We start from the raw sequence: 11,410 nt of genomic DNA on the forward strand, positions 1-11,410 counted from the left end.
AAGTCATTCCTCTAAGTTACCCTCACCAATTTCACCCAATAAATTAGCCTAATATGAAAATTAATTAGTGAAATTACCCATACCGGGTCAAACCGAGTCCTAGAAGGGAACTACTCACGGATCATAGTGCCAAGAGAAATAAAAACAACAAAGATGGTGTCTTTATACATAATCATGATGGAAGTGTAAATTCTATTGCTAATCATACAATAACAATCCAACTCAAATTATAGGTGAAGTCAATTTCCTCCCAACAACAACCTTATACCCCAAGTGTCGTGAGTGTGCTCCAAGCTCAATTAGCCGAGAGGGAGAGGCAGGATGCCGAGAGGGAGAGGCGGGATGCCGAGAGAGATGCTGAAATTCGGAGGATGAAGGAGGAAATGGAACGGATGAACTCCTTCTTCGCCAATTGCAACACTGGGTGGCGCCCGCAACCAAAGGATCCTAGAGATCCTAATCATGGAGGTGGTAGTGGAGCGGGAGCAAGTTTCCCTGTTATGTAGTAGAACTCGTAGTTATGTAGTAGAACTCGTAGTTATTCCCGGATAATGTTAGATGACCAAACTCGTAGAACTCGTAGTTGTGTGTATGGAACTTGATTTTCTTTATCAAGTTTGGTTGTGTTGGCTTCCCATGTGTTCTCTGCTGGAAGTGTTGGTTTATTTGCAGGTTTTACGTATTTGGCTAGGTCAAAAACGATTTTTAGGCAAAAAAACATGTAATTTTGGCGACGGACACTGGGCATTTGGCGACGGCATTCCGTCGCTAAGTCTCTGATCATGAATTAATTTTAGGGACGTTGGCGACGGAAAAAAGTGCCATTGGCGACGGAAATCAGTCGCCAAAATGGCGACCAAGTTCGTCGCCAAAATGGCGACCATTACCCGTCGCCATTTTGGAGGATATGGAGATGACGTGTATATTTAAAAAGCGACAAATGGCAGTCGCTAAATTGGCGACTAATGATGATCGCCAATTTTGGCGATTTAATTTGGTCGCCCGCTTTAAAAAATTGATCGCCAAATTTGCGCGATTTAACGCCTGTCGCTAAAAGCGACCAAACCTTGCTACGAAGTGCGGGCGACGGGTCTTAGTCGCTTTATTCTAAATGGCGACTGTTCTCAGTCGCCTTATATGGTCGCCAATTACCTTATTTGTTGTAGTGCAACAATCCAACTCAAATTATAGGTGAAGGCAATTTAATTCAAGAAACAATGAAGATTAAGCTAAAGGCACAAACTTTTAACTTAATAAACATAAAGACTCAATCTTTAACATGAGAAATTCAAAGTTTCAATCTTGTAAACAACAAGGTTGAGTAAAGAAAAGAAGAACAAGAGAGAAAATAACAACAATCTAATAACAAAGATGAAATTCTAACATAAACAATTGGGATAAAACTTGAAAGGAAAGCAAATGTAAACAAATGAAATTAGGAAGAGAAGTAATACCAACTCAATAGCAACAAAGGAATTTGGATTGAAAAATAAGGAAGGAGGAACCTTCAATCTTCTTACAACCCAATTTCTACTACTAATTATGATGTAATAATTGAAGAACTTGTTCTAATTAGGGAAAGATTAGCAATGTAATTAACAAGATTCAAACTTGGAAAAGGAAATTAATTTAGATCTAGGGTTGTGTGTACAAATGGTTAAGGGAAGGGGTATATATAGTTTGCACCAAGATTAGGGTAGGATTTGTAAATGGGCTTGAAAATGCGGGTGTGCGTTCCCACGGTCAATGGCCATTTGCCGACCTTTATGACCATTTTGGGAAGTTCCTGGAATGTTGAATTAATTTTTGACATCATCAGGTAGCTACGGCCGGGCAATCGGCTGCCGGTTCTCAACCGGCTGGGAGCACGTTGACTTCCTCTTGACTTCTTGGCTTCATGGGGACTCCAGGCCGGTCAACCGGCTGACGGCCTTATGACCGGCTGGGAAGTTCCTGTAACTTCCATGGCATTTCTTGCTCACTGTTCTCCCAGCCGGGTAGCCGGCTGCCGGGCTACCGGCTGGGAATTCCTTTTGCCTAGTGTTGCTTGAATTGTATACATTTGGCGTTCCAGTAGGGCCGACTGCCACGCCTACCGACCGGGAATACTTCTCAGCTTCATTTTCTCCTTCTTCCATACTTAGCTTAGTCAACCCGTCTTTCTCGCTTCATTTCTCCCGTTCCCGCCTCAATTTCTGCAAGAGAGCCGCAATGTCATAGTAACGGGGATCGGGACACGAAATGCACAAGAGGACGTATAAAACCGACTCGAATGGAGTCGGTAAGTATGAAAATAAAGGGGAAAAATGGTGGAAAAGAGTCATAGTAGCACTGGGAACCACTAATTCAACTCGAGAAACTAGAACTGGTAAATTTTGAACAATTAGATCGATTCTGCCTTGATAACCTCTGATTTTTTGAGTATTTGTGAGAACCATTTTAGTATTGTAGTGAGTGAATAGGATTGGATGTTTTGATTGAAATTGACATAAAATGGCCTATTTATAAGTTATGATATTAGTACGGAGTATTTTATAGTATGAGAATCATACTCACTACTTTTACCTTGTTTCTTTAGGTTTGCCGGGAAAAAGATTGCCACCCTCTTGTTTGGGAGAATGTTCATCATATTGAGGGATGAGTTTCAAAAATGAAAATAAAATTGCACGTTTGGTGAACATTCTGTCAATTGATTGTTATTGCATAACTGAAATATGGTAGTAAGTCACTTTGTAAATTTACATTGATCGGTTAAATTGTTATCCTTAAGATCTGAATCTAAGAATTTTGGGTTTTGTAAGGTAAGTTTTCTGAAAACTATCAGACAATCTCATCTAGAAAACTGAGTTTGTGTGCTCCCGTGTCTCTCAGTGTCAGATTTTTTCCCTAGAGTATGGCCAGAGGACAGATTACCGAGTAAATATATTTCCAAAGTGTTACGGAGTAAAATTTACAAAGGTTCAGAAGAAGTAATGTTTGACCAATATCTACTAGCTAGATCGATTTTTTTTTTCAAAATAGGGTTGTTTAGCAAACTATTTCTCGCTTTAGGGCCGATTTCAAACTATTTCTCCCCAATGGGTCCACGTCATCATTTTTCATTTTTTTTACCAGATTTAAGCTAAATCGCTATGACAAGTAGCGATTTGATACTTTTTTCATTAATCCCAACTGTAAGCTGGGGATGACACAAAAAGTGGCAAATCGCTTTTCCAAGTAGCGATTTAGCCTCAAATCATAATCATTTGCTTTTCCCCCAAAAAACAGGGGTCATTTCTTCAAGAAGATCACCAACCATCTCACCCACAGTGACCCACTTCAACCCCAACGACCCATCCAAATTCCTCAAGCATTACAAGGCGTATTCAAAGATTCTGAGTCGAGCCATAAGAAGGGTTTTTCTATATCGCTGCGCCCATGAAGGGTAAATGAGCTGATCAAAACCGTCATTGGTAGCGGCGTCGAGTGCGGCGAAGTAGGTAGTAAAGTAGGTGAGGATGAGGTTGACGTGGGCTAAGAGGGTAAGTGGGTCGGGTGGCGTGGCGACGGCGACGGCGAAAGAATACTGTGGGCTAAGTGGGGAAGAACGGTAGTTTTTAGAGTGGTGATCCAATCTTTGTAGAAATCTTTGAATTGGCGAGTGTTCTTGAATCGGTTAACTATAGATTTAATCATATTTGTTTAATGATGAATTTGAAGAATTAATGGTGAAATTAAAAGGCTTGTTAGGGATGTTTGATATTGGGGAAAACGGGAATAAATGAAAGCAGAGGAAATAGATGGAGATCAGAGAAGATGAAAATGATGTTGAGGCCAAATCGCTATTTGGCAAAGCGATTTGCCACTTTTTCCCAATTTACAATTGGGATTAATGAAAAAGTATCAAATCGCTATTTGATATAGCGATTTAACTTAAATCTGGTAAAAAAATGAAAAAGGATGACGTGGACCCATTGGAGAGAAATAGTTTGAAACCGACCCTAAAACGAGAAATAGTTTACTAAACAACCCTATTTTGAAAAACAATTCAGTTAGATCTGTACTGGTTATTGGTGTCAGACTGACTATCGTTTTGCTGTAAATAAAACCGCAAAGAATTTTTTGAAAGTGACGGGTTTTGAACTGAAGTCATGACTATCATCACTCGAATTATGTAACACCACATATGCATTTACAGGGCCTTTATTGTCAACATTGGGGATTTGATGGAGAGATGGACTAACGGTTTATTCAGGTACGTGTTTCTTACATGTGTAGATCTGGACGTTTTGCAATGTTCATTCGTATAAAACACTTTCTCTGTTTTTTTTATTCATTGATTCTGTTTTATGATTTGCTTGTAGGTCAACATTGCACAGAGTGAATCCAAAGGGAAAGGAACGATACTCAGTAAGTTTAATTTCTCCGCTTCTGTCTTTATACAGCTCGCTTCTCTGTTTTTTCTTCTGTTGTCTAGTGTCTGGAACTTCTATATTTCTATGCATTACTATGAATATTTGCGATCGCTATCTGACCTGTGGCAATTACAAAAACGACGCAGGCTGCTTTTTTCTGTGACCCTCATGCAGATATTGTGGTAGAGTGCTTAGAAAGTTGTTGCAATCTCTGGTACTCCGACACGTCAGAGCACCGGCGTATCACGTGTCGATACGATACGTAATACGACACGGGATACGTATCTGATACGCCAAAATAGGACACGACACGCGTACGGCGCAAAGGAATGAGAAAACTTACCTATTTGCTCTCATGAAGCTCTTCAAGTATAAAGATCTTACCCTTCACCCAGATCTGGTTACATTGGTGGATGTTCTCAGGGCTGGGAGGAGGAGAAGACCTCAAAATATTGATGCAGCATGAGTTTGAAGACGATATATTGCAAGAGAGAGAAAGGAAAAGAATGAAGATAGAGAAAGTATAGAGGGGAAAGTGAGGCGGCTGGTTAGGGTTTAATTTTTGAAAAGGAAGAGAGAGGAGTAGTTGGACGACAGCTGTAAAGTAAATATCTATCAAATTGTAATATTTAATACTACTTTAATCAAGTTGTATCACATCTTTACACTATTACAGTATTACCCCATTACCCCATTACCCCATGTCACTTTTACGTATAAAATAAGATAGCTATGACATATATTTTTTATTAGTTATTTCTTAATTTATCAAAATATATATATATATATATATATATATATATATATAGAGAGAGAGAGAGAGAGAGAGAGAGAGAAGGGTTCTTATAAGGCCACTACATCTAATAAGGCCCTAAGTCCTTATAAGAGCCCTTGGATGGAAGGGATGGAGGGATGAGATTACATCTCATTGAAGGGTCACAATTCTCCCTCCCTAATCTTCTTCCCTAATTGTGTATAACTCTACCTAATTGTGTATAACTCTACCACCATTCTAATCTCCCAACTCACTTCCTCATTCACTCATCCTCTCTCATTTCTCACATTCACTCTTTCTCTCTCATTTTCTTCCCACCCTTTCTAAAAAAAAAAAAACCAAGCTCATACAATAAAAAACCCAAACTAAAACAAAACAAAAAAAAACCCAAACCCAAACTAAAAAAACCACCATCCCGTCACCGCCGAGCCCTCCACTGACCCGGCCTCCCTTCTCCACCGTGGCGACCACCATTGTCGCCTTCCATCTCCTCTTCTCCATCCGTTACTTTCTCCGGCCGACCCTCCAACAACCACACACTCCCTCATCCTCACGGTTCACCAACCCAACCCAGCCCTCCCCACCAAATCCGCACAACCGCCACACCTCCTTCACCACCACATTCCAGATCTGCCGTCACCAACACACCCCTCCCCCAGCCGCGCACGTCGCCTGATGCCGCCCTCCTCCCTCCCGCCGTCCTTCCTTCCTCCTCCTCCCGCCGTCCTTCCTTCCTCCGCCGCCGTCCTTCCTTCTCCTCCCGCCGTCCTTCCTTCCTCTCCTCCTCCCGTCCTTCCTTCCTCCCCTTTTCCTTTTCCTCTTCCTTTCTCTTTTTTTTTTTCAAACGATGTTGGTTTTTGTTTTTTTGCAGTCATATGGGTTTCTGTTTTTTTGGTTCTGATTTTTTTTATTTTTTTTATTTTTTTTTTATATGGGTTTTGTTTTATATGGGTTTTGTACTTTTGTTTTATTTGGTTTGTTGTTATTTTGGTTTTTGTTATTTTTGGTTTTGTTATTTTTTTGTTCTTCATTTTTGTTTCAAATTTCAAATAACAGATTTGTTTTGTCATTTTTTCCAGATTTGGTTTTGTCATTTTTTCGTTTGGTTTTTTTTTTTTTGTTTTTTTTTTTAGATTTTAGATTTGCTTTTAGGATTTGAGGGTGTTGTTTTTTTGTGATTGTTATATGGTTTTTTGTTTTATTATTGTTATTTGGTTTTTATTATTGGTATTTGGTTATTTGTTATTTTTCAAGTTTTTTTTTAAAGTTTCATATTTTGGGCTAAAGTTATACAATAATCAAAATAGAGTTATACATTGTATAAATTGAAGTTACACAAATTTTGGACTAAAGTTATACATCTTGTCTATTAAAGTTATACACTGCGTGCATTAGAGTTATACACACGATATTTAAATTTGGTTTTGTTATTTGGTTTTTTTTTTAGATTTTAGATTTGGTTTTTTGTGATTGTTATTTGGTTTTTTGTTTTGTTATTGTTATTATTGTTATTTGGTTTTTATTATTGTTATTCAAGTTTTTTTATTTGTTTGATTTTATGATTTGTGTTATGTTTTGATTTTATTTTTTTTATTGTTTGATTTTTTTACATTTTATGACTAAAGTTATACATTTTATGACTAAAGTTATACATTTTATGACTAAAGTTATACTCTTATGGAATAAAGTTATACAATTTTGGACTAAAATTACACAAATTTGGACTGAAGTTATACAAATAATGACTAAAGTTATACAAATAAGGACTAAAGTTATACAATTTTGGACTAAAGTTATACAATTTTGGACTAAAGTTATACAAATTTGGACTACAGTTATACAAAATATGATTGAAGTTATACAAATAAGGACAAAAGTTATTCAAATAAGGACTAAAGTTATACAAAAATGGACTAAAGTTATACAAAAAAGGACTGAAGTTATACAAAAATAGACCAAAGTTATACAAAAAAAGACTAAAGTTATACAAAAATTGGACTAAAGTCATACAACAATGGACTAAAGTTATACAAAAATGAACCAAAGTTATACAAAAATGCACCAAAGTTATACAAAAATTGACTAAAGTTATACAAAAAATTGGACTAAAGTTATACAAAAATGAACCAAAGTTATACAAAAATGAACCAAAGTTATACAAAAATCGACCAGAGTTATACAAAAATGCACCAAAGTTATACAAAAAATGGACTAAAGTTATACAAAAAATTGGACTAAAGTTATACAAAAATGAACCAAAGTTATACAAAAATGAACCAAAGTTTTACAAAAATGAACCAAAGTTATACAAAAATGGACTAAAGTTAGTCCATATTTGTATAACTTTAGTCCATTTTTGTATAACTTTGGTTCATTTTTGTATAACTTTGGTTCATTTTTGTATAACTTTGGTTCATTTTTGTATAACTTTAGTCCATTTTTTGTATAACTTTGGTGCATTTTTGTATAACTCTGGTCGATTTTTGTATAACTTTGGTTCATTTTTTGTATAACTTTGGTTCATTTTTGTATAACTTTGGTTCATTTTTTTGTATAACTTTGGTTCATTTTTTGTATAACTTTAGTCCAATTTTTTGTATAACTTTAGTCTTTTTTTGTATAACTTTGGTCTATTTTTGTATAACTTTGGTTCATTTTTGTATAACTTTGGTTCATTTTTGTATAACTTTAGTCCATTTTTGTATAACTTTGGTGCATTTTTGTATAACTCTGGTGAATTTTTGTATAACTCTGGTGCATTTTTGTATAACTCTGGTCCATTTTTGTATAACTTTGGTTCATTTTTGTATAACTTTGGTTCATTTTTTGTATAACTTTAGTCCAATTTTTTGTATAACTTTAGTCCAATTTTTGTATAACTTTAGTCTTTTTTTGTATAACTTTGGTCTATTTTTGTATAACTTTGGTTCATTTTTGTATAACTTTAGTCCATTTTTGTCTTAGATGAAAAAAAAGTATCTCAAAAAAAAAAAACGAGATTTAAAACACGAAATCTTAAAAAAAAACGTATAACAAGAAGAGATTTAAGAAAATAAATAAAAAATGAGAACTAACAAAATAAAAGACAACTAAAATAAAATAAAAGACAAAAAAAATAATGAATGGAAAAAAGAACTCAAAACATAAAAATTAACACAAAACGAAAAAAAAAAAAAAAAAAAGTCAGTGGCGGTGGGGCGGCGGCGGCGGCGGTGGTGGGTGGTTAGTTGGTGTCGGGTGGGGTGGTGGTGGGTGGTGGTGAATGAGGAAGAGAGGAATGAATGATTTATTTGAGTTTTTTGATTTATTTGGATTTTTTGGGTTTTTTATTTATTTGGATTTTTGGGTTTTTTTTATTTATTTGGGTTTTTTTTTAGAGTTTGAGAGAAGAGAGAAATGAAATGTGTAAGATGAAAGAGAAATGGATGAGTGGAAAACAAATATATAGTAAATAAGTGATTAATTAGAGTGGATTAGTGAAGGAGTAGAGAGATGGTGAGGTTAGCTTATAAACACACTTTTTTGGGGTTGATCTCATCCCTCCATCTCCCTCCATCCAATGGCTCGTAATAGAACTTATGGACTTAAATTATCTAAGGACCTTAGTTGATCTCTTCTCTCTCTCTCTCTCTCTCTCTCTCTCTCTCTCTATATATATATATATATATATATAGAGAGAGAGAGAGAGAGAGAGAGGAGTTCTAATGAGTCCTCCTCTCAAATTGAGTCCATAAGTCCCTTTAAGGGCCATTGGATGGCCTCAATGGATGGTTGAGATGAATTTGATTAAAGGCCATTAAAAAGAAAAGGAAAAAAATGTGGATGGTTGGATTGAGATGGGTGGTTGAGATTGAAAATTACCAAAAAAAATTACCACTAATCAAATTTCTATACACTAATTAATTTTTCTTTCTCTCTCTAGCCCCTAATTAATCAGTTTTGAGTTTTAGATTTCAGAAGTGTAAATGTAATGTTGTATGAGTTTTACAAGTGTAAATGTGACGGAAATTTTGAATTTATATAATTTTAACATTTTACAAGTGTAAATGTGAAGTTTTACGAGTGTAAATGTAACATTTTAAGAGTGTAAAATTTATTTTTTGTGACGGAAATTTTGAATTTATATAATTTTAACACTTTACAAGTGTAAATGTGAAGTTTTACGAGTGTAAATGTAACATTTTTAGAGTGTAAATTTGATTTTTGTGACGGAAATTTTGAATTTATATAATTTTAACATTTTACAAGTGTAAATGTGAGGTTTTACGAGTGTAAATGTAACATTTTAAGAGTGTAATTTGATTTTTTGTGACGGAAATTTTGAATTTATATAATTTTAACGTTTTACAAGTGTAAATGTGATGTTTTACGAGTGTAAATGTAACATTTTAAGAGTGTAAATTTGTTTTTTGGTGACGGAAATTTTGAATTTCTATAATTTTAACATTTTACAAGTGTAAATGTGATGTTTTACGAGTGTAAATGTAACATTTTAAGAGTGTAAATTTAATTTTTTGTGACGGAAATTTTGAATTTATATAATTTTAACATTTTACAAGTGTAAATGTGAGGTTTTACGAGTGTAAATGTAACATTTTAAGAGTGTAAATTTGATTTTTTAGTCAATTTGAAGGTTTTAGAGTGTAAATTTTGTCCTTTGAGTGTGAATTTGGCCCTTTATAAGTGTAACTTTGTCCTTTACGAGTAAAACATTAGTCCGACTACCAAAAAATGCCACCATGCATCAACTTTGTCCTTTACGAGTAAAACTTTAGTCCGACTACCAAAAAACGCCACCATCATCGTCCTTCCCCACCAACTCATATCCACAAAAAATATGAGTGCAAATTTATATAATTTTAACGAGTGTAAATGTAAAGAAATACAAGTGTAAATGTAAAGAAATACGAGTGTAAATGTTAAGAAATACGACTGTAAATGTTAAGAAATATGAGTGTAAATTTAAAGAAATACGAGTGTAAATGTGAGGAGATACAAGTGTAAATTTAAGAGAAATACGAGTGTAAATGTGAGGAGATACAAGTGTAAATTTAAATAATAACGAGTGTAAATGTGAGGAAATACAAGTGTAAATGTAAAAATTATGAGTGTAAATGTAAAGAAATACGAGTGTAATTGTAAAGACATATGAGTGTAAATGTAAAGAAATACGAGTGTAAATGTGAGGAAATACAAGTGTAAATGTAAAAATTATGAGTGTAAATGTAAAGAAATACGAGTGTAATTGTAAAGACATATGAGTGTAAATGTAAAGAAATAAGTGTGTAAATGTAAATAAATATAAGTGTAAATTTAAAGAAATACGAGTGTGACTGTAAAAGAACAAAAAAACCCAGATCTGAAACTAGTGTAAATGTGAGGAAATAAGAGTGTAATTGTGAGGAAATACAAGTGTAAACTCAAGAAATACGAGTGTAAATGTGAGGAAATACGAGTGTAAATTTAAAGAAATAAAATGTAAATTTAAAGAAATGCGAGTATAAATGTGATACAAGTGTAAATTTAACAAGACAAAGTGATATTTAAAATACGAAATCTGAAAAATTGTACTCATACTTCCTATTTTCTAGATCTGGATTTGAATATGAATAAAACGGACAACTAACAAAACACCATCTTTTTATGTTATTATAACACCACTTTAATAAAAAAAAATGAATTAAGCAAAGGACAACAAACACAAGCAGTAAAAGAAACACACTAAAGAAAAGACCAATAAAATCAAACACAATAAAAAAGACCACACTTACAAAAACAACAAAATTAATCAAAATCAGAAAACAAAAAAACAAAAAAATTGAAATAAAAAAACAATAGTTGTCAGAGAAGTTAGGTGAATGATAGTAGAAAGTAGGTGTATATGTATTGGTCTAAGATGGCAAACGAAAGACCACTTCAACAACAACACCACCGACAACAACGCCACTTCAACAACAACACTTCAATAACAACGCCACTTCAACAACAACATCGATAACAACCCCTCGGTTTTTCTAACCTCAGATCTGGAAAAAAAGCGAAAAGGTTGCGGATGGCGGCGTCGAATGGTGTTTCGTGGTGGTGTTACAGATCTGAATCTTTTTTTATAAAAAAAATCGAGGTCATGGACAGAGCACAACCACCGTCATGGACAGCCCACAACCACCGTGTTACAGATCTGAATCTTTTTTTATAAAAAAAATCGAGGTGCAAGGGGAGTGGCGTGAGGCGTGGTGGTGCT

The 11,410-nt window shown here is 34.6% G+C and overlaps 1 protein-coding gene and 1 long non-coding RNA gene across 2 annotated transcripts in view; one reads left to right on the plus strand and one right to left on the minus strand.

The window, feature by feature from the left end:
* Window positions 1-11,410, minus strand: part of LOC141586483 (uncharacterized) — a 192,039-nt gene that overhangs the window by 25,634 nt on the left and 154,995 nt on the right. The window lies entirely within an intron of this gene.
* Window positions 4,054-11,410, plus strand: part of LOC141658638 (uncharacterized) — a 31,673-nt gene continuing 24,316 nt past the window's right edge. The window contains exons 1-3 of the long non-coding RNA XR_012549326.1: window positions 4,054-4,234; window positions 4,344-4,389; window positions 4,541-4,595. This is a non-coding gene — a long non-coding RNA (uncharacterized LOC141658638). The remainder of the gene's footprint in view (window positions 4,235-4,343; window positions 4,390-4,540; window positions 4,596-11,410) is intronic.

The sequence above is a fragment of the Silene latifolia genome, chromosome 6, assembly GCF_048544455.1.
Source record: "Silene latifolia isolate original U9 population chromosome 6, ASM4854445v1, whole genome shotgun sequence".
NCBI classification, from domain to species: Eukaryota; Viridiplantae; Streptophyta; class Magnoliopsida; order Caryophyllales; family Caryophyllaceae; genus Silene; species Silene latifolia.